The 23,918-nt window shown below is 43.0% G+C and overlaps 1 protein-coding gene and 1 pseudogene across 10 annotated transcripts in view; one reads left to right on the forward strand and one right to left on the reverse strand.

Annotated features, from left to right (window-relative positions):
- The window catches only part of LOC137234572 (plasma membrane calcium-transporting ATPase 2-like), a 2,440,841-nt gene that overhangs the window by 1,722,811 nt on the left and 694,112 nt on the right, over positions 1-23,918 (forward strand). The gene's annotated exons all lie outside the window — the stretch shown is intronic.
- LOC137234355 (proton-coupled amino acid transporter 2-like) lies at positions 159-23,148 on the reverse strand (annotated as a pseudogene).

Genomic DNA, 23,918 nt, shown 5'->3' on the forward strand with positions numbered 1-23,918 from the left:
TAATAATTAAAGAAAAATTGCTTGAACTTTGACTCAAATTCGAGCCAAATGTCAGACCAGTCACTATGGAATGTCCCAGAAATTTTTTATTTTTTCTCCTTTTGGAAGAAATGTATTTAAATCGTTGTTTGTTATCTCAACAAACCTTGGTACAATTGCTACCAACTGAAATTCGCCATTCTTTCAATACCACATAAGCCAAATAGTATAATAGCAATATCTTTCCATAATATCCAATTATACTTGCTAAACTAACTGGGTAGAAAGTGATAATATCAATAATTGGTGGTGCAATTAACGCTAATGCTGAGCTGCTTACAGCGCCGACTAGGAAATTAATTGGACCCAAATTTGGCATGCAGACTGCCAAGAGAAATGTAAATACGACCAATACAAGCCTCAGCACCGTAGACGCTAATTCTTTTCTGTTTTGACCCACAAACGGATTGCGAAGGAAGGGGTCAACAATACTAACAGGTCCATAGAATTGGAGAGTGTATGGTAAAGGGATTGCTATAGCCATGGCGATGCGAACCAACTGCGAAAGTAGCTCATCTGGTGGCAAATTGAGTATAATACTGCCTGACATTTTCTCCATACTTCAAGGAACGAAAAAATCCAACCGTTGTGTAAAGACATGTCACAACAGTCATTCCACAATTAAACACTCCAGTTGTACCTCCAAAATCATCTGATCTCTTCATATTATTTTCAAGGTGTAATATAACACCGATACCTTCCATTGCATAAAGAGCCGTTCCAAAATACAATGGTAGTTGTGCCCAGGTTGCAATTAGCTTTACTGTGTCTGTATTAGGCAAATCGTGTAGAATGTAGAAAACCCAGAAAGCCAATCCTAAAATGGTAAGCAACGCTGCCGCTAACGAAACTGTCGTTAAATATTTAAAAGTTCTTCTTCGGATAAATCGTACGAGATTTAATGGTATCATTAGAAATAACACAAAAATTAGGTATATTTTAACATTTATATAATTATTTGGAAAATAATGATCGACCACTTCCTTTATATTAACTTCTACAAAAACAAAATACACACAGCAAAAACCAATCTGAGTTATGAAAAGGAACGTTGTTATCATACGTCACACAACATGCGAATACCGCCTTAAACCACTTGGTCCTGTTTCAAATGAACAAAAGTCTACTTCTAACAAAAAAATTTAGTGAGGGCTATTGAAATCATCAACAAAGTTCATGAGAGCTTCTTACCAGCATGTGCATACAATACGTAGAAATGGCAGCCATAATGAGCGTTCCAACAAGTCCGACATGTAAACCAGCATTTTAAATGCATCTGGCATGGCCATAAAATCCAGTACCGATGTTGCCATTTAAGAAGTGCACTAATGTGTCAAATAAATTATGTTCAACGCTATTTTCACATTTTAATGAACATTCAGCAATATGAGCGACTTGTGTGGCAACTGTGGCATCCTAACCGCTAAAGGATGTTACCTTCACTTGGGGACTAGTGCAGCTTGTAGCAAATGCAGTGCTAAAAAAGCACAAAATAAGTGCATTCGATATTCAGATTACGAGACATGTCCCCTTACTATATTAGCGTTTATTAAAGTTTAATGAATATAAATATTGGCACGCCGCTTTCACTATTAATGAGAAAAAAACCGAAAAACACACATACCATTTTTATATCCGAAAAGTATCACAGCTGAAATCACACCAACTCCCTTCACAACCAACGATTAATGCGCACAATTCATGGAATTTTTTTTTACACCCTTTAGATAACCTTTGATTTGTAGCACACCACTAGCATCTGTCATCGGTTCCACATAGATAACCAAAGCAGCTTCCAACATCAAGGGTACAATACTCAATATAAATATGGAAAAACTAGGTTTGCTTTTGGTTTCATGTCAGGAGTTAGATATTGCTGTCAACAGAGTATTTAAAGAAGGTATACTTCACTCCAGATGATTCCTCGATTGGTATATCAATAAGGCAGGAAATGAGTGCTGTTACTACCCCAATTTGTATAAGAATAAACTAACTGATTATGGCGTAATTTTTCCGGTACAGCAATAGGTGATTAAACGTCCAAAGATATCGCCATCGATGTCGGAAATTTCTAAGAAAGGACAGGTGATTACGTTGCTTCGGAAACGTTCCTTTAAATATGGACTTGCCGCTGATAAAATGAAGCGATGCGCCGTAACCGAAACTGTTGGATTTGTTAACTTGAAAGTAATCTCTATTAAATGCTGCTGGTCAAAGTGCTCGGATATTCTTAACAAGAGCTTGTTCATATAGTAATTCACTTCTTCAAGATTTCCCTCAGCTTTATGTTGATTTAAATTACATATTGTCGCCATTGTCCCTTAAGTGCAGAAAATGTTATGGAGTCAATTAGCTTTAGTAGGGCAAAAATTACCATCTGCAATATTTATCTAAATTTCAAACGAAATATTCTTTGCTTTATATTAATACAGAAATCTGCATGTAGCAATAAAATGTAATGCGGTTTCGACTTTTATTTAACTAGTTTGCTAGTAGTGCTCTATCATCTCAATAATACAGATGGCTGACGTCGGCGTTGGCATTTCTGGTCAGGAGGATATGCAAGCTGTTATGGCAGCTAATTTCACATTATCACGTTTTCGTTTGCTGGAAATAAAAAGAGAAACTAATTAATAAAGAGATAAAATCTACGAGTATACTATATACTCACCAACGCGTGTTTTAAATGAATGACTCTTTGCCATTCAGGAAATGGAAAAGTGTAGCAAACGTCAGAATTTCTACACTTCATTTCTGACTGTCAATGCACGACAATACCGACATTAGGCCTCATGCGCTACTACACGCACTACATGTCGCGCACTAAATACCTCTATCAATCATTCATTTGGCCGATATTTAAAATACTTATTTCCAGGAATTTCAACATTATCGAAAATACACGTCGAAAATAATGTTGAATGGTGAAAATGCAACTACACAAGCAGTCTTTCATTCATTTTCAGCCAAGTTGCGAACCGTTCCGTGTGGTGGCAGACCACTTGTGGTAAAACAAAACACACCACAAATTATGTATCACAAGGTTCATCGACATCGACCGACAAATGTCGAATTATTTAAAGTTAAATACTAAAGCACCATCCACGTTGAATGCACGAGTGCTAAAATCAGTCTTTTTCGTTTCGTTGCGCACATAAATATTTCCTTAGTGCCTTTAATCTTTTATTTCAATTAGTTTTTCTTTCTTTCTTTTTTGTGCGAAAATACATTGGACATATTTTTTTACGCCACCCAAAAACCCCAATTTAGTCATGATCAATGATACCAATATTCTTTCAGATCATAACCCGTTACTAAACTTTATTGGCCAAGTGAGAGGGAGGCGCAAAGCGCTTCGACGTCGCTTGCGAGCTCTGCGACAGGGACCATAGCCTTAGACTCTGCGCAGAATATTAGAAAAAATCCCCCGAGGAAAGTTTGCGGGCAGTGCTTCTACATAAGTACAGTCCGAACTGTCTGTCGCACAGAAAATATCGCTACAAACGGTGCCAAGAAAAGCACCACACCATGCTCCATTTAGATGAGCGTCAGTCAGAATGCGATGATGCAGCCACAATGGGCGACGACAATCCGTCCGACGACGCGTTGTCAATCAACCTAATGGCACGCACAAATTCCTGGGCTCAGCAGGTGGAGGAAGAAGAAATGGAGGCTCTTCCGCGAGAACGGAGGAAGAGCAAGCGAAAGCGGAAATAAGACCGCCAACAAGCAATAATGGGATGCGCAGTTTCCGGCCGCTGTTGCAGCACGAGCGAAGAGCGGAAAAGGTAAAGAAAGCTCGAAACAATTGGCGGCACAGTAACGTCGGACTCCAACGGGGCCCTACCAAATCCACAAACCACGAAAGGCAGCAACGGCGAAATAATTCGACACTATAATTTTCTGACGCCTAAAATGCAGCACAATCGTCGATACAGAGCTTGTACGCGATTTACAATTGGAGCGCCAAGGAACAGGACAAAGCACACTCATTCCGCGCGGCAAGTTCGCGTCATCGACGCATTTCACCATTCAAGCCGCAGTTGTCAAAGGCCACTATCGCTTGAGCCCGCCGTCTAGCGGATCCGCATTTCTACGGCCATCACAAATTCGGCTGCCACTCGGCGCTGACATATAGGCCGAAATTATGGTAAGCGGTACACCTGCAGCTACAGCTGCCGGTCTCCTGACGCAACCGACCGTATTCTGGTTGGTGGTCTCAGCAGCCTGTCAGAAATAAAATTCCTGATCTCAACGCCTCACACGCGCATATTCTTATACATACTTAAGTAAATAATACTGCACGGAATTTCAAAACTACGTGCTTGTTTTTAATAACTTCTTTTCTCTTTCCACAGCAGAGCGAAACGTGAGATCAACCAGACGGCGTGCAGTGCTAGCAGTCCGAATCTGCATGGCCTTCTTTCGATGCATCGCCTTGCTGGACGTGTGATGACGTGGCGTTCCTTTTTAAATTTTTTTTTCTTTTGTTACTTACGTATTCTTTTTATTAATATGAAACCTTTTTGGTGTTTTTATTTTCTTCCTTTTTCTCGCCTAAATACCTCTTTCGACAATTACCCCACGCGCGCCGTTGCCACTACGCAATTGTACAGTCATGATTGACACCTACCGTAATCGCGCTTTGGACGTTTTCGTCCACGGCCTGAATGAGGAGTGGACCAAGATGCTCCTTATTCAACGCCCTAAATCTCTGCCTGAGTAATACTCGAAATACAAAACACAAATTTTCGAAACTTCACGGTTCATACCGCGCGCCCAAACAATCGCGCTGTTGCACCCCTTAATGCTATTACTGATCGTATGTATGGCTTTCACGTCGCCAAAGCAACTCCTCTGTCACCAAGGACAACGTGGTGTCCTCAAGAGAGACGACATCCTTTTCAAAAGCGAGATCGGCAGTTTGCCCCAAAACCATGAACGCCACAACTACCTGTAGGGAAAATGGACGTGGATCAGTCGGTACAATCGTGTAGGGTAAATTACATGAACCAACCGAATCCATTCAAACGGGGTGCTAGATCCGAAAACCTTCCCCGCAAACAACAGAAGCTATTCAATACCGAAACGGATGCTAACAATGCTGAAACTGCTGAGTACTTAGAGACTGCGCAGGAAGAAATTTTTTTATCCAACGGCCATCTAGCGTACCATACGTACAGTACGTTCTTCCCGACGGCCGCACATTACAGTTCCTTGCCGACATAGGAGCTAATAAAAATTTCATAAAACAGGCGGTCGTCAAACAAGGCGAACCGGTCGACAGATCCTTTCCTGTACGATCGGCGGGCGAAAATATTCCAATAGTGGAGAAAGATAATTTAAATTTATTTAAAGACATCGGTGGCGGTTCCCAAATTACATTTTTTGTTTTGTTTGATGGATTCATAGGCGACGATACCTTGAAGGATATCGGAGTCATAGTTGATAGGAAATCCAATGTTTTGATGGTGGGAAAATTTAAGATTTCTCCTAAAGCCCGCGTATCCAGCCAGGTAAATTATACCTTGTCTGAAAACCTCCCCACTAATGCAGGAGAAAAAGTGAACAAACTCGTTGGAAAATGAATGATCTCTTCTTGCTAATGAATGGAAAGGAGTTAATAGATACATGCGTGCGCGCGGAAATAAGAACTTCGACATTTAATACAATATATAGCAATAGCTATCAAAATCCTTCTTGCATGAGGGAAGATGTTGATAGATAAGCAAGTGAATTATTGGATGAAGGCGTAATCCGCCCACCAAAGAGTCCTTACAATTCTCCAATCTAAGTGGTTCCGAAAAACCAAAACTTAACGGAGAAAAGCAAAACCGAATGGTAATTGGTTACAAAAGGCTTAACGCTGTGACAATCTCCGACGCTTACCCTTTTTCCGATATCAGTGCCACTCTGTGTAGCCCATGCGCGGTTCCAGGGGGAGGTACTGGGGGAAACCGATTGATCACAAATTGTCATCAATATCCTCTAACGGGAGTCCAAAAGGAAACTTGCTGTTTCAACAGAGGTGGACCATAACGAAAGGGGTGTTAGAGGCGCTGGTTCCACATTACAATTAAAGAAATGGTTGGTGTCATGTGGGGACACATTGCAAGCGTGGCATACATTTTGTATGTCGGGGTTGATTCTGGATAGGTTAGAGTTTAACCTGTTAAAGTATCCATAACGAAGTTGAGCTAGAGCGACTCGCGTTTCCCTGGGGAGTATGCGTTCCTCTTCCGCAATTTTTGTGTACTGTTTTTTGAGTACTGGATTCACCGGGAAATTCCTGGTATAAAAGTCCGACGCCTGTTTGTGGAGTTCACCAAGGACCTGCTTGTGTTTTTTTGCTTCATACGGCTGAGTTCTCAGGTGCCGTATTTCCTCAAAATGCTTACGGAGATTACTCCCTAAGCCCCTTGACGGTGTTGGCTCATCAATCAGATGTCTGTTGGGATGCTCAGGTTTCTGGGTATTCAACAGGAACTGTTTGGTTAGCATCTCATTTCTCTCCCTGATGGGTAGTATTCTCGCCTCATTATGTAGATGGTGTTCTGGGGACATAAGAAGTCAGCCCGTGGCGATTCTGAAAGCAGTATCTTGGCAGACCTGTAACTTCTTCCAGTGGGTAATTTTGGCTTGGCGACCATATAGGGGACGCGTAGCACACAATCGGCTCGCCAATTGCTTTGTATGTGGTAATGAGCGTTTCTTTGTCTTTTCCCCAAGTACTGCCAGCAAGGGATTTGAGGCTTTTATCACGGCTCTGGATTTTCGGAACAATTGCTGCTGCGTGCTCACCAAAATGTAGATCCTGATCACGCCCAAGATTTTGGGGTGTAGGACAGTCGGTAGCGTAATGCGGTCGACGTGGATGTGGAAAATGGTCAACATATGGGACGTCCATGTTGTAAATAAGGTCGCCGAGGATTTAGTCGGTGATAATTCCAGGTTTCGCGAGGTGAAAAAACTGGAGAGATCAGGGAGATAGCCGTTTATTCTGTTACAAAGCTCATCGATCTGTGGGCCTGGGCCTGTGGCCATTATTGTGCAGTCATCGGCGTATGAAACGATAGTAACTCCTTCTGGTGGCGAAGGTAGCTTTGATATGTAGAAATTAAACAACAGCGGGGATAGGACACCACCCTTTGTCTAATTCTTCTTCGTTTTGATGTTTCATTTCTAAATTGCACCGATGCCTGCCCACCACCCAGATTATTTGCTGTCCACCTTTTAAGACATAGGGGAAGGTTAGACCCTTCCAAGTCTTGCAGTAACGTGCCATGGTTGACCTTATCAAAAGCTTTTGATAGGTCTAGCGCAACGAGTACTGCTCTATGGTGGGGGCTTTGATTTAAACCGCAACTTATCAGGGTGCTGAAGGAGTTTAGAGCCGTGGTGGTGCTATGGAGTTTTCTGAAGCCATGCTTATGACAGGCTTGCCGCTGGCGATATGAGAGATATCGGGCGATGGGAATCTCCTATGTTAGCTGGTTTCCCAGGCTTTAGTAGCGAGACCACCTTGGCCATTTTTAATTTTTCAGGTATGACAAAAGTGGAAAGAGACAGGTTGAAGACATCGATAGGGACTTTACGGTGGACCTAAGTTTACCTACACCGGCAGAGAGGCTACAACCGCTTGGGTGCTCCTCCCATTTCGTCCGCTTGTGTTCATCCACAAGCAATCTGATGCGTTCGTTTATTTCCCTTATTTGGGGGTCGCCGGGATCGAGCTGTTTTATAAGGTCACGTTCTCTCGCTAAATTTTCGGCCTCCGCCGGGAAGTGGGGCCGACTTTCGGGAATTCTACCGGCGGGAATGAAACGCGCAGAGGCGGTATCAATGACCTTGCGGAAAGCACGCTCCCCTTGGCGGGCATCAGTTGGGATAGCGAGGGCAGCAAAGCGGTTGCTTGTAAAGGATTTGTATTCGTCCCAGTTTCCTTTTTTAAAGTTTATGAAAGTGCGTTTTTCTGTGACGAAGAAGTCGGCGGTACGCTGGAGCGAAATAAGTATAGGCAGGTGGTCGGATGCCAATGTTACCATCGGCTGCCAGTTGACGCAGTTTACGAGTTCTGTGCTCACGATTGAGATATCCGGCGAACTATGACAGCTTCCTACCATACGTGTTGGGGCGTCTCCGTTTATTGTGCAGAACGTCGTTCCTTCTATTTGATCCACCAACATCTCACCCCTACTGTCCGCTCGACCGTTTGAATGCCATAGATAGTGATGGGCATTGAAATCGCCTAAGATAATGCGACTGCTGCCAGTGAGTAAGGCGCTGATATTAGCGCGGTATCCACTGGGGCAACAGGTGGCAGGAGGGATTTAGATGTTGATGATTTCTAGGTTTGCATCGCCTGACCAGACAGATAAGCCTTGACGTTCTAAGACTCCCTGCGGTCGATGCCGGGATCAAATATATGATATTGCACAGAGTGGTGTATGATAAACGCGATACCGTCTCAATTGCCGGTCCTGCGATCTTTTCTGTGGACCTTATACCCAGAAAAGGGCTGCAGTGCAGATCTTGCTGTGAGTTTAATCTCTTGAATCGCAGCAATGCAGATGTTGTACCGCTTCATGAAATCGACTATCTCCGTGATCTTCCCAGTTAATCCATTACAGTTTAACTGCAGAATTCTGAAGTGCATAGGGGGAGACGTCGCCACTCTGGGAGTAAGTGACGGGTGACTACGCCTGGGTTGTGGAAGGCTAGGACGCAACTGCTGTTCTGGCCCTGGGACGTGACGTCCTTGGGTAAGCATTGGGGTACCCGGTGTATTTGGGTATGCGGCCTGGCAACATGGCGCAATGAAACCCATCGAGGTGTTGCCGTCGCGGAGACCAGAACATATAGGAAAGTGGCACCGTCCATGGCGTGAGCTACATTGGGCGGATGTCGCAAACATATATATTCTGTGCTGGCAACGGTGCAAAGGGAGGAAGAGGCTAAGAGTCTATTTCCCTGACCTACACAATTGCTGCCGGAAAAGAGGGGGGATTTTACGTTATCACTATATAGATATAAAAAGCTTTCTAGGTATGAGATCCTACTACCGCAAATTCGTTAGGGACTACGCGAAAATTGCTAAGCCATTGATGAATCTAACTCGTGGAGAAAACGCACAAATGAAAGCTACATCGTCGAAAAGGGTACCTATAGAACTAGAGATTGCGGCTTTGCAAGCTTTCAAAGATTTGAAAAGAATACTCACTTCTGCCGACGTCCTCTGTCTTCCCAGACTTTGAGAAGCCTTTTAATTTAACGACCGACGCATCATAATATGCGATTGGTGCAGTATTGTCACAAGGGAACATAAGTAAGGATAAACCAATAGCATTTATTTCTCGTTCCTTAAACAGCAGAAGAGAACTACGCAACCTATGAAAAGGAGATGCTCGCGATCGTGTGGGCTCTTGATAATCTCAGATAGTAATTGTATGGGGTGAGGAAAATCAAAATATACACTGTTCATCAGCCGTTAACATTTTCTTTGAGTTGCCGCAACTATAACGCGAAGCGTCAGAATCGAAGAATACAATTGTGAAATCATCTAAAAGCCAGCTAAATCTAATTTAGTTGCCGACGCCCTTTCTCGACTAAAAACTGAGTGTAACGCCTTGAGTGAGTCCATGGTTGCTCAGCCTCCATCCGTTTTAGGACAAGTCACATCGGCAGCCGCTGAAAATAATGTAGACTGCGAGATAGACTCTGCTACAATGCATTCTGCTGATGAAGATAATTCGGCACTTATTCCGCATGTAAAAGCTCCACATAACGTGCTTAGGAACCAAATCGTTTTCAGGACGGAGATCGCCCTCGATGCCTTGAACATCCTTATCCTCGCTATAATAGATACTAAGTATCATTTCCCAAGTCCGAAATCGCTTCACTAATTACCATTTTAAGGGAATGCCTCAACCCTAATGTTATAAATGGAATAAAAAATTCCGAAAGATTCCTTGCCACTTTGCAAGATGTCTATGTTAACCATTTTCAAAAGTACAATATAAGAATAACCCAAAGAATTGTAGAAGATGTCACCGTCCCTGATAGGATATATGAGATAATCGAAAGGGAGCATAACAGAGCTCATAGGAATCCTCAGGAGAATAGGGTGCAGATTCTTGCAAAATTTTACTTTCTGGCGATGGACAGACAAATCAGGGAATACGCTAACAATGCGCTTGCAAGCTAAATAAATATGATAAGCATCCGTCGAAACCCTTCATTCAGCCCACAGCTATTCCGAGCTATCCTTGCGAGATTGTGCACATAGATATCTTCGAGATAGAAAAGCAAAAATACCTTAGCGCAATAGACATATTTTCAAAGTTCGCTAAGCTATTTGCAATAAAAAATAAATCGTTTATGCATATCCGTAGGAAACTCACTGATCTCCTGCACAATTTTTCAGTACCAAAAATTTTATTTATGGACAACGAAAGCGGATTTTTAACCGCTCTCGTATTAAACTGTGGCCGATCCCTCGTTATAAAAGTCTACCAAACTCCTACACAACGAAGTGAGAGCAACGGTCAGGTTGAGCGCTTGCACTCAACATTGATTGAAAAGTACCGCTGAATCTCTGCCGAATTTAATAGATTTTCTTCTAAGGAACGCGTCACGATAGCAGTAGACCGGTACAACAATACCATGCACTCCGTTATTAAACGAAAACCAGTAGACGTATTCCTTAACAGGACATCGAGAACTATTATCAGGAGTTGGTAAATTTCAGGGAGAAAACACACGAGGATATCACAGCCCTATTGGAAAACGAGCAGGAGGTCAGAAATGCAAGGTTGAACAGTAAGCGTTCATATCCACGCGTTTTTAATGCGGAAGATAAACTTTATATCGCCAACAAACAAAGGCAAAGCAAAATCCTCTATATAAAGAATAAACGATCGCTGAAACTAGAAATGTAACTATTGTTACTGAAAGTGGTAAAAAATTCCACAAAACAGACGTAAAAAATGTCTAAGATAACATTGGTCAGAAGGCATATCTTTAGGTACAAATCATTTGTAGCCGATCAGACTCAGATGCTGGTTCAACTCCAAATAACTCGGTTGTTCGAATGACGACGATCGGTATGGTTCAACTCCACCACAAGGTCTCTGCTTTAATTGAAGTGAAGTCACTCGTGCCACGAGTAGGTAATTTGCAATTAGCAACGCTTTTGATTAAAAGGGATCATCACGAACCTTCGTTCAGCTGGGAAATCGCCTACATTCCGATGCAAAATATAGGATTTTTTTTAATAACAGTGATATATATATATATATAGAAACATCCTTGTTCGAAAAGGATTATTGTCTTGTGGCCTTCCTAGACATTGAAGGAGCATTCAACAACATAAGTCCAGACGCAGTTAACATTGCTTTAACTGATATGGACGTAAATAGACCCCTAGTGGGACTAATTGATCAACTGCTCAGGGGAAGGAAAGTGCTTTCCTCACTGGGGAAGGTTGAGATAACACGATTTGTCGCAAGGGGCACGCCCCAGGGTGGTGCCCTTTCCCCCTTACTATGGAACCTAACGGTAAACTCGCTATTAAGAGATACTAGTTGGGGGAGCGGGAAGGTCGTGGCATATGCTGATGACCTAGCGATTATCTACAGAGGCAAGTTCCCTCAAACTTTGTGCGACTTGATGCAGGTAGCATTGCGAGAGGTTTCCTTGTGGGCTTCTCGATGTGGACTCAGCGTCAACTCCGATAAAGTAGAGCTTGTATTATATACCAAACGATACAAAATACCATCGTTGAACCTACCAGAACTAAATGGGGTGCGCCTAAGCCTGGCAGATAAAGCCAAATTTTTAGGCGTAGTTTTAGACAAAAAGCTGAACTGGAAGGACAACGTTATCCAGCGACAAAAGAAAGCGTACATTGCATTATATACGTGTAAAAGAGCCATTGGCAAAAAATGGGGACTCACCCCCAACATATGCAGATGGATTTATACCGCGATTATCAGATCCATACTGCTGTATGGGGTAGTCGTATGGTGGCCAGCCTTGAGCAAGGCGTCAAACCTAAACTTGTTGGGTAAAGTCCACAGATCCAGCATGATAAGCATAAGCGGGGCTCTAAGAACAACGCCTAGCGAAGCTCTTCAGGTCATTTTGACATCTTTCCACTGGATCTGGCTGGCCATCGAGCAGCGGCAACGTCAGCCCTGCGTCTAAGGGAGTTGTCGTGCTGGAACAACAGGAACACAGGACACTCAAGTATACTAAACAAATACAGTTTTCTCCCTCCTAGCACGGATCGCTGTGCGACCACAACAGTTGCGGAAACCAACTTTAAGATAAACATACCCAGCAGGGATGACTGGACGGAGTAGGATAAGTGCCTTGCTATGGGCAACAGCATTTCCATATACACGGACGGCTCCAAGCTAAACGGGAGAGTTGGGGGTGGAGTATACTCAAGGTACCTTGACCTCCAGCTCTAATTCAGACTACCCGACCACTGCAGTGTATTCCAGGCAGAAGTTGCAGCCATAATGGAAGCCGCAGCTAAGATAGGGACATACATTGTCGGCAAAGAAATTTTTATCTTCAGCGACAGCCAAGCTGCCATAAAATCTCTGGGCTCCCACTCGTTCAATTCTGAACTAGCACTAAACTGTCGCCGATCTCTTCAAGAGATGGCTCAACAGAACCGTGTACACCTCCCATGGGTCCCTGGATATAGGGATATCGAGGGAAACTGCATTGCAGATGAACTCGCTAGGCAGGCTACAACCAAGCAGGTTCTTCCTGGACAAGAACGCTTAGGTATGCCCCTGTCCACATGCAAGCTAATGCTAAAAGAGCACATCTACCGTCAAGCCGACGAAAGATGGCTACAAACACCGGGATGTCGAAAGTCGAAAGAAACCTGGCCTAAATGGGATCCTAAAAGGTCCCGTCACGTGTACAACCTAAGAAGGGATACAATTTCCAAACTAGTGGGGGCACTAACGGGTCATTGCCTCATAGGTAGGCATGCAGAAAGGCTAGGAGCGCCTTATCGTCGTTGCTGTAGGAGTTGTAAAGAAGATGAGGAGGAGTAAACGGTGGTTCACCTCATTTGCAACTGCCCAGCGCTAAGCGGAGCACGGCAGAGCTTTCTGGGAGCTCCATTTCTTGATACTATGAGTCAGGTTGTGGAGCATGACGTCAAGGACCTGGTAGCTTTCATCAGGTCCTCAAAATGGTTCTCCTCTTCGAACGGTGTTTTTTTTCGTGGTATCACAGCGGGCCTAGTACTACTGGCGTAAGTGTGCCCTCGGGCAGCCACCCCAACCTAACCTAACCTAACCTTAATAACAGTGTGCGCACTGCCAAAAATACGAAAATATTTTTACACAGTTACTAACTGTTGAATCAAAAACGCATAAAGCGCATATTAAAAGAAAACGCATAAAAGCGTTAAATACAAAAAAAAAAAAAAAACAAAAAAAAAAAACATAAAAGAGGAAATGGGAACAGAAACTCCTCACCTACCACTAATTAACTAACATACTAACTCTAACAGAAAGGACTTGAAAAAATTTCGTTGATCCTACTTCACTACTGGACCCCCAAAACCCTTTAAAAAGGAAAACCAATAACATCTCTCAAATACTAATTTCCTTTTCAACTCTTCCACCCGTGCAACTCAACTAGTAGAAAAATCCTACAATAATGATGGTTATAATTTTACATAGTTTTAATCGATTCACTGTATGAATGAATTAAAGTGTAAAACCCTATAGATTAGAGAATGAATATTAGAATTAAAATATACGTATGGGGTAAAGGTATGGGAAATTAACTTAATGAAATTAGCATAATGTCTTCTACTGTTTTCACACAGAAACTTAATGATCTCATTTCACCTGCTAATGAAATCGTAAATTTTTTGCTTTCACACAGAAGTAACTGCTCGATTAGTATGAAGGATGAGACAGACAATCATGGCGGAACGATACAAGGTGGGAGCATGGTGACATACCTACAAACAAACAATATTCCATGTACTTGTAAATTCGATGGACAAATGTCAAAATCGTACTGCGCCGGTAGTTGATGTATCAAATCAAATAAAAAAGGTTATAATCAGCTGTTCGATGCAGCCACTTTGTATCGTTCCGCCATGCAGGCAATGACATTTGCTTTGAAAACTAAGAAACGGAAACGGAAGCGGAACGCTGCCAACAGAGTTGCATTGTGCTTTTGACTTCATTAGGCATTCGATTAGCTACTAATGAAATAATAATAGATTCGAATTTTGTAGGGAAGATTGAGCTCAATAAGCGTCTTAATGTAGAAAATTGCCTTTATTATTCAATAAGCCGTCTGTGTGAAATTAGTATTCATTTAATTAATAGCATCTGCCTCTGCGCAACTGTACACTCGTACGATATATTCGAGATAGACTCACCACTAGCTACCATACGAGGTGGGTACGCATGGATCATTGATGGGCACTTCTAACTTATTCATACCATTGATCTGCAGCGATATGACTTGGCAACAACCAGACTAGAGCAAACACTAGAAACACTTAATGAAACAACATCATCGACAAAGGTACTATCGTTCCAATTAAATAGAATCCGCTCACACTTGAGCGAACTAAGAGGACATAAATCCGAAAGAGCAAGACGATCAATTGACTGGATTGGGTCTGCTTGGAAGTGGATTACCGGATCAGCTGATGCCACCGACAGGGCATGTACTATTGCTGAAGCTCAACGGAATCGTTACAATCACGAACGATGTCCTTGATCGAAGGCACCTGGAAACGCTCCAGCAATATATCAAACATAGAACCACAATCCTAAAATATGATGTGAATGAACTTATTCGCGCCTGCCAGATGGCTAAGGCTGGTATCGTAAATAGCAACATTTTAAGCAAAGAGGAAGCAAACCAGCTTGTTAGTGAAATCGGTGTCCTCCCATACACCAACGCCATTGAAGCCATTGAGTATGGTAATCCATCGATCTAAACCAACAGCACACTCCTTCTGTACGTGCTATCCTTGCCTAAGGTTACCGAAACCAGGTTTAATCCCCTCATCGCACGAGCACACATCCAAGGTTTTCATCGAATAGATCTGCGATACAAGTCAATTCTGACCAACAAATTAGAGAATATTGACCGTAGTTGTTTTCAGCTATGGTCTGCAATCAAAAATCTTTGTATTTGTTACCAGAAACTGGCTGCCTGGCACGCCTTATCAAGGGCGAAAACACAAGTTGTACCTATTCTACATACAATGAATCCACGGCAGGAGGATGCAATATTCCTCGACAATTTCATCGACGCCGTAGGTTTAGGTAAAGATATTGTCTTTCTTAACGGTTCTTTTATCCTTCATATAGACAACGAGACCATTGTAATAAATAACAAAATGTACTCGAGCACTAGTGCGTTAGGGGTTCAGGTGCTTCCACCAATGTTGACCAGCGTTACGAATCGGAGCATGGCATTAAACCTCAACCTCGTACACGGAATAACAATGGACAACATAAAATTGCTTGAATACCTTAAGGACAAGACCAATTGGGTTGCGCTTTCTGAAGGATCAGGGTTATTGCTACTTATGCTCAGGTACTCTTACCTGAAAACAACTTTGTAAATCGGCTAGGTCGGAGAAGCGAAAATACTTCTTTACCAACTAATCCGCGGGACGCAGATCTTTAAAGGGATAGGAGTTAACACGATGGCGCAGCCAACATGTTGCATTCCCACAGTCCAGAAATACACGTGCCGCTGTGTCAGCACAAATATTGTTCCCATATTAATTGCAACCCAACGCCCTCGTTAAGGCCCAGCTCATTTCACTATTATGCGCAAAATTGGAGACGCAATGCACTAGACGTTGCGTCAGCAAATTCTAATTCACACGATTACGAAATAAGGTAATTGCAGAAGTGCACATTCCTGCAACGCCCGTAGCCCGTAGGAAGTGACGGCCAAGGTAGCTCGCATGCGGACACGCGATGTGTCTGTTTACAGATTGTAGCTGCGCAAAATGTTATAAAAGGAGGCAGCAGATAATGCAGAGGCCAGTTGCGTCGGAGTTCTTATACTAATTAATATCATACTGTATCGAATATTAAAGCTATAAAATTGTTAAACTTTTACTTGAAAAGCTTCTTTCTTGTTTTGTATCCAGGGCAAGTTGGCCCTTTAATTTTTAAACGGTTTTATTTAGCTTGAGTTGACAGGCAGGCCGCGCGGCCGTTGTGAACGAATCTTGTAATTGAAATTTAAGTAACTTCCCGATAAGCTACAAGCTTGAAACTTGGAATATAGTTCAGAACCCGATGAATATGCCCAACGCTTTTATTTAATTGTCTGATCAACGCCCTAGATTGATAAGGAGTGTGATGACTAGTACCTAGAACCTACCTAATTATTTTCTAGCTTTTCGTATTATTATTATTTCATGTAAGTATTGTTTTCAATAAAACCGTTTAACTTAAAAAAAAAATTTTAATTATTTTATTTTTAGTGTAAGGATCCTTTAATTTACATATATTTTTAGCTCTTTCTGCAAAAGATTTTGGATTCTCTTGAAGAAATTTAGCATTTTCTAGCTCTTTTTTTGTAGAATCTAGCCCCAAAGAATTTTCTTTCTGGCAACACTGAACTTCACGTTCTACAGATTAATATCAGAAAAAAACGTTCCCACCATAGTGACACAATTACCTTATTATGTATATGCAAAATTTACAAACAAAAACTTAGCGAGTTTGAACATTTCCTTTTCCAAAAATGAGGATTCATATTTTGCTTAGGAAGAATATGAGCAAATCATAATATAAAATTATTATTAACAAAGTATTACACCTGAACTTATACATATGAGCTGCATACTTTAAAGAATTTTAAGACAAAATGAGTTCGAGTTTTAAAACAAATTTAATTTAGTTTAAGGCCCCAAAATAGAGGGCAGTTGGTTTTATGAACTGGTTTAGTTTGATCTGGATTTCAGCCTAACTAAGTGTTTGTTCTTTATGTACAGCAGAGCTTTGACACTTCCCAAAAAAATATTAGTATGGGTTGTTCTAAAGTATGGGTTGGCTTTACGGAAGCATTGATAAAGGAGAATAACTCGATCGCCTTCTGCGAAAATTGTAGTGGAAAAGTACCTTAAGTATTTAGTAATGATAGTAATGATAGGTTAGGTGGGTTATGTTCAAATGGCTGCTGTCGGCATCGGGGCGGCACACCCAGGCCTTTATAGGCCCATTATGAAACCACACGGATTTGTTCCTACTCTCCTAATCAAACGACTTCGTTGAGTTTGTGAAGCTAACAAAGCGTTGTGTATTGACCTCAGCTATATCAGTCAGATCTACGAGAAACATCTTGCCCATAAAACGTTGCCTTCTTCTACCGAGCGCTGGGCATTCGCAGAGTAGATGCCTAATACTTTCAGGCTCTTCTTCTTTGCCGCAGCTTCTACAATAATCATTAAATGGAGCGCCAATCCTTTCCGCATATAGTACAATACAAATGTGACTAATTAGAAGACCCACAACTAAGGAAAGATCCCTCTTAAGGAGGGCAAGAAGCTCTCCCGATCTCTTCTCATTCCATTCCGGCCAGGTGAGTTTTGCCGTGTGGCATCTATCATGATGCTTTCACCTGGCTCCCGCTTCCATCAGTATGCCTTATGTCCCGAAACCCTTACCAGATACAGAGTAAACTGTTCAGCCATCACGTTAAGTGATCTGCGACAGCCTACTACAGTTTCAGAATTAGTTGTGACAGAGTCAAGGGCTTTCAGTGCCTCTTGACTGTCTGAGAAAATATAAATATTATTCTGTGAGACTGCCTTCTGCCTAAGGCAGTCAACAGTGTCCTGTATAGCCACAAGCTCTGACTGAAATATGCTACAGTGATCCTAAAGGTGAAACGATCTTTGAATGTCCAATCGTTCCGAATACACACGCCCTCCGACCCTCTTATTCAGTTTAGATCCATCTGCGTAAGTCTGAATGCTGTCACTGGGCCAATCTGGGTCATTCACCCACTGTTCCCTATCGGTGATTAATATCTCGTATCCCTTGATAAAGTTGGTATGTGGCTTGCAGAAGTCTGTCCATTCTGGTATGCAGCATCTGTAGAGAATTTCAGTATGGTTGCAGTGAGACCATGTGGTCAGTTTCCTCAGCGTAATAGCTGCGCATGCTGCATATTTGATGCCCACCATATCTATGGGTAGTAGGCTCAGTATTACATTCATAGCCTCCGTTGGCGTTGTGCTCCACTCATACATAAAAGTGCAGATTTTTGCACCTCTTGAAGAGCAAGAACCTTCGAGAATTTATTCAGGGCGGACCACCATACCGCCACTCCATATAGAAATATTGGCCTAATTATGGCCGTGTATATCCATTGCACTATCATAGGGGACATACCCCAATTCCGTCCAATTGCCCGTTTACATGTGTAGAGGCAACCGTGGCCTTACGGACACGTTCCGTGGTGTTTTGTGTTGTGTCCTATTCAATTATCTTATCAAGTATGAGCCCTAGATAGTGGGCGGACTCACTTATCTTAAGCACTGTGTTTGCCAGCACCGGAGCTGAGAGAGGTGGTATCTTATACTTCCTCGTAAAGAGCACCAGCTCCGTTTTATTAGGGTTCAAGCTCAGACCATTATCAGCGGTTCATGCTTCGAACCTTCTTAATTCCACCTGTATTATAACGCAGAGAGTTTTTGGAAACTTCCCGCTTATCACCAAGGCAAGGTAGTCAGAATAGGCTATGACTTTGCAGCCCCTCTCCTCCCACATGTCTCTTAGAAGCTGATTCGCCGCCAAGACCCACAGCAGAGGGGATAGGACTACACCTTGGAGAGTCCTCTACTGACGAACCTGCTCACCGATATCCCTGCGAGGTCTGCCTGTACTACCCTGCATAGCAGCAATTGGTGCACAAGCTCTACCAGCTGAGAGTCGACACCCAGATCAGTCAGTACCTTAATGATTGAGTCGGGTTTGATCTTGTTGAACGCTCCTTCTATGTCTAGGAAAGCTGCCAGGTAGTATTCCTTGAAGGAGAACGATGTCTCTATGCACGATGTAATTTCGTGTAGTGCCGATTCCGCTGATTTTCCTTTCATATAGGCGTGTTGTGCTTCAGAGAGTTGGTCATTCACTGACTCCCTGATATACATTCCCATCAGTACGCTTGGTAGGCCTTGCCTGCTTGGGAATAAGTACCACTTTATATCTTTTCCATATGCGTGAGTGTGGTTAAGTGCCACTACACCTCCTATTATAACATATAGCCAGTTTGTGCTGCATTCCAGTAATCGTTGCAGTTGTATAGGTGTAACTCCGTACGGACCTGGAGTTTTGAATGGTTCAAAAGATTGAATGGCCGAAGATATCTTAACTCTTGTAGTCAGGTTGTGCAGTAGTTGCACCTGGAAAATGTGTATTCAGCAGTAGGTTCACGGTTTACTCCCCATTTTCGGTCCATGAACTATCAGGCCTTTGAAAACATACTGGGGCCGTATTAGCCGATCTGGAAAGTAGCTTCCTGAGTCTCCCCTTCAGACACTCCTTGCTAATACAGAAATCTCGCCAAAAGGATTTTTGGCTTTCCTTATCTCAGACTTATAATTTCTAAGGTGTTTAAATAAATACCTCTCTGCGCTACACTTCACAATCGAAAATAAAGAGGTTTATAGTTTTTTTCTAAAGCGTTATAAATACACTGTCGTTATTTATTATTAATGAAATTAATGCAAACTTTAACACAATTCACTTTTTACAAATTGGTAACTTCAAATACCAATAAATCCATATATGTACATATATAAATGTATATGAAAAAGGAGCGCGTCCGCGATTGCCGGCTATTGATAGTAGACTGGTTGGATGAAATGGATCGTGGATGACGATGGTAGCGCATGTGAATTGGCGCCTTTCCACTCGCCGCGCACGGCTGCGCATAAGAATTTCGGTGCCGTCTAAATACTGAAGGAGGCGGCTTAAACGTGCTGCCCGCCCTGCAGGGAGGTGCTTGTAAGCACTTTCTGCAGTCCTCCAAGGCGCGGATGGTGGTATTTGGCCTTGTGTGGTGCGCGAAATCGTGCGCTTGACCGTCCGTTCCGGTTTGGGAGTTTCCGCTGGTTTCTTCGCAGTTGGCGCCTTTTGGGTCCTACAGGCGCAGGTGGGTTTCCTCTCGTTGGGTCCGCAGCGCGTGACTGCGGTGGCAGAGCCGACACTGAAGGCAGTTGTAGGTCTCTGCCGTGGGAGCCAGATGGGTGTCGTCTTGGAAGTATAAGAGCAGGCAGAGAAACGAGAAGTAGTTGGATACAGCGGATGATAAACGGAAAGTTAGTACTGAAAGTTAGTTATACGAGGAAAACGTATATAAGTTATAGCGCTGTGCGCGAAGAGTGCACCATTGGAAGAAAGCTCAGTTTAACTAGGGGCGCATGACAAGCCCGTTTTGGGTGCCAACTTCTATAACCCGAATATGGTTATCAGGGCCGAGGCGAACGTTCTCGATTCGTCCCAGACGCCACTCGGTGGGTGGGAGCGAATCCTCTTTGATTACGACGAGGTCGCCTGGTTGAGGATTTCGCTGTGGCGTTTGCTATTTATAGTGCTATGAAGGTCCTTCAGATAATCCTCTCTCCAGCGTCGAATGAATTGGTGATGAAGCGATTTAAGTTTTTCCCACCGATTTATCCAGGCTCAGGAGTGGCTAATAGCGGTGAATTTCTAAGGAAGTGCCCCGGAGTTAGCGCTGTGAAGTCAGCTGGGTCCTGGAATAGTGAGGTTAGAGGCCTCGAATTAAGAACTGCTCCAATACGCACCAACAGCGTCGTGAATTCTTCGAATGTAAACTTGTGGGATGAGCGGTTTTTTTGAAGTGGGTTTTAAAACTTTTTACTGCGGATTCCCACAGGCCGCCCATGGGGGCATATTTCAGCACAATGTCCATTAAGCACTCGTTAAGAAATTTAACGAAGTCGCGTTTGAGTGCGCGTTGAGCGTCAATGAAAGTTTTACCATTGTCGTTTTCTGTTTGAAAAGCGTGCACGATTTGCATTGGAAAATGCATTTATTAATAAGAGGCTTTAGTTTTGGTACGTAGTACTCTTGCCTAACCATTTGGAGCATTAACCGTATTTCTGCATGAAGAAGCAGGCAGTGTAAAAACTCTAGATACAACTGGCACAGCCTTGAATCCGCAGGAAGGATTACTGTGTGCTTCTCGGTGTATGGTAATGTAGAATATTGCAATCTGCCACCGATACGTAGGAGTCCGTCTCCATCAATAAGGGGGTTAAGAGCCAGAAGGAACTCGTTTTGCTAATTGGCATTTTGTTCTGTAAGGCGCTCTTTTCCGCCCGAAATGGCGAGATTGTGCCATTTCCATAAGCCGCGTTTTCGCATGTTGCAACTCTTTGTGGGTCAGATGGGGATTATGTGTTTTTTCCACCGATTTGGTTTTGTTGCAGGTATTGTTCGCAAAGCGGAACACATATGAAATCAAACGGAGAGCTCGAGAGTACGAGCAGAAACATTGAAGAATATCGTCCTCTTTCTCAAGTGCGTGATATACTTCGACCTTGCGTTTCTCGGGTGTAGAAGCGCTACCTGCCTTCGGCTTTGGCCATGCCGGAATGTGGCCAGGAAGCCATTGTGGTCCGTGCCACCAAAGTGAGGAACCTATCAAATCCTGCGGCTGGCAACCACATGTGCCAAGATCAGCAGGGTTGTCTTTGGTAGAGACATGGCACCAGGTACCGCTAGGAAGATATTATCGAATTTGAGAGGTACGGTTAGCCACATAAGTCTTCCAGGTCGATGGAGATTTTTCAATCTCAGATTCTGACCATAAGAATGTGTTGCATGTTTGTAAGTCGAGCTCTTTTCGAACAGTTGAAGCCAGTTTGGCGAGTAGGACTACACCACATAGCTCTAAGCGGGGTAAGCTTACAGTTTTTATGGGGGCAGCTTTGCCTTTCGCAACCAAAATATAAGACTTTATTTGGCTGCCCACATGTAAATCGCTGCCCAATATGCTTTTTCAGAGGCATCAGAGAACCCGTGGATTTCGGTGCCTTGCCCTGGAATGACATTAACCCATCGAGAGATTTCGATATGGCAAATGGCTGGCATATTTTCTGCGAAATGTTGCCATTTTGATAATGGTGCGGGCTTGGCGCTTTCATCCCAATCGCTGCCATCCAGCCAGTTTTCTTGTAGACGCATCTTGATCTGGATCATAACTGGCGACAGCCATCCTGCCGGGTCAAAAAGTTTTGCAACAGATGATAAAATTTGTCGTTTTGTGACCGCATTTTAGGTTTCTTCCGGCAGAATGGTGTATGAAAATTTATCCGTGAGCGCGTTCCATCGAATTCCAAGTTCAATTCAAATATCTAGAAGTTGGAGTCTAGAGGATCCTCCTTCGGAAACTGTTCTAATATGGCCTGGTGATTAGACCTTAATTTCTTTAATATGAAACAAGCTGATTTAAGGGCTTTTATCACTTGAGCGGGTGTGTTATCGACGTGGCGTTATCGATGTTGTGACTTCCTGGGAAAATGTCGTCGACATACGTTTGTGTCTTGAGAATTGTTGTAGCCAAGGTGAATGTCGCTTCCGTGTCATTGGATAATTGATGCAACGTAAGAGTTGCAAGATATGTTGCATAATTGACGCCGAATTTAACCGTTTTTAGATTTAAATCGCTAAGAATGGAGTTGGCCGATTTGCGAAATAGGACTCGCTCAAAATCTTTGATGTCCTCGTGTACGAGGATCTGATGGTACATTTTTTCAATGTCTTCAATGAACACATACTTATGCATGCGCCACTGTAGGATTGGAAGCATGAGATCTGGTTGGAGAGTTGGACCAGTGTATAAAACGTCACTCAGGGATTTGCCTGACCAAGATTTTTTAGAGGCGTTGAAAACCACATGAACTTTGGTGGTGGCCTTATCTGGTTTGACTACCGCATGGTGTGGCAAGTGAAATGAGAAGACTTTGCCATTCGAACTAATTTCGCATGGGTCGGTAGATTCCATGCGATCAAGGTCGAGATCTTCTTGCAACATATTGTTGTACATTGTACCTAACTCCCTCTTTTTCTGAAGCATTCGCTCCATACTGAAAAACTGCCGCAGAGCAGCCGGGCGGGATTTTCCGAGAGAGAGATTTTCAGGAAACTCTTCCTTGAATGGAAGTCGAACAATGTATCGACCGTTTGGTGCACGTTTCGTGGTTGTTGCATATATCTGCTCACACGCTTAATCCTCTGGGGATATCTGTGGATGTTGTGGAAAATCCTCATCTTCCCGAAATTTGCTCAATTGAGAACTGAGTGTCTCGTTTGACACTTGGACTTGTGTCGAGAATGACACAACACTTCAGTTTTTGTACCACTGAGAATCCAACATAAAATGGGTTGTTGCGCAAGTAATATACCGCACACCTTTTTTATATCTTCCAGCAGAATTTGTGGAAGTATGTCGCTGCCAATGACCATGTAAGTCTGACCTGGTATGTGGCAACTGGGGTCAGCGAGTTCAAGGAGTTTGAATTGTTCCCAGATGTTGCGACTTATGGTGGATGTTGGCAGATTCTTTGTAAGTTGCGGCAACACAATGGCATGAGCCATTATTCTTTTCATGGCCTTTTATGCAACAGGTGCCAAAGGACAAAGCTTGGAGGACTTTTGTACGGCTTGTCCACCCATGCCAAAGTTTTCGAATTTTGAATGTTCGAATGGAACTTTCAACCGTTGTTGAACTGATCGATAAGGACCCTTAATTGAAATAATTCCCCTTCGTGTTCGACTGCGACCATAGCAGTAGGAAGGAGAATTTGGTTATAATTG

This window comes from Eurosta solidaginis, chromosome X (genome assembly GCF_040869045.1).
Source record: "Eurosta solidaginis isolate ZX-2024a chromosome X, ASM4086904v1, whole genome shotgun sequence".
Classification (NCBI taxonomy): Eukaryota; Metazoa; Arthropoda; class Insecta; order Diptera; family Tephritidae; genus Eurosta; species Eurosta solidaginis.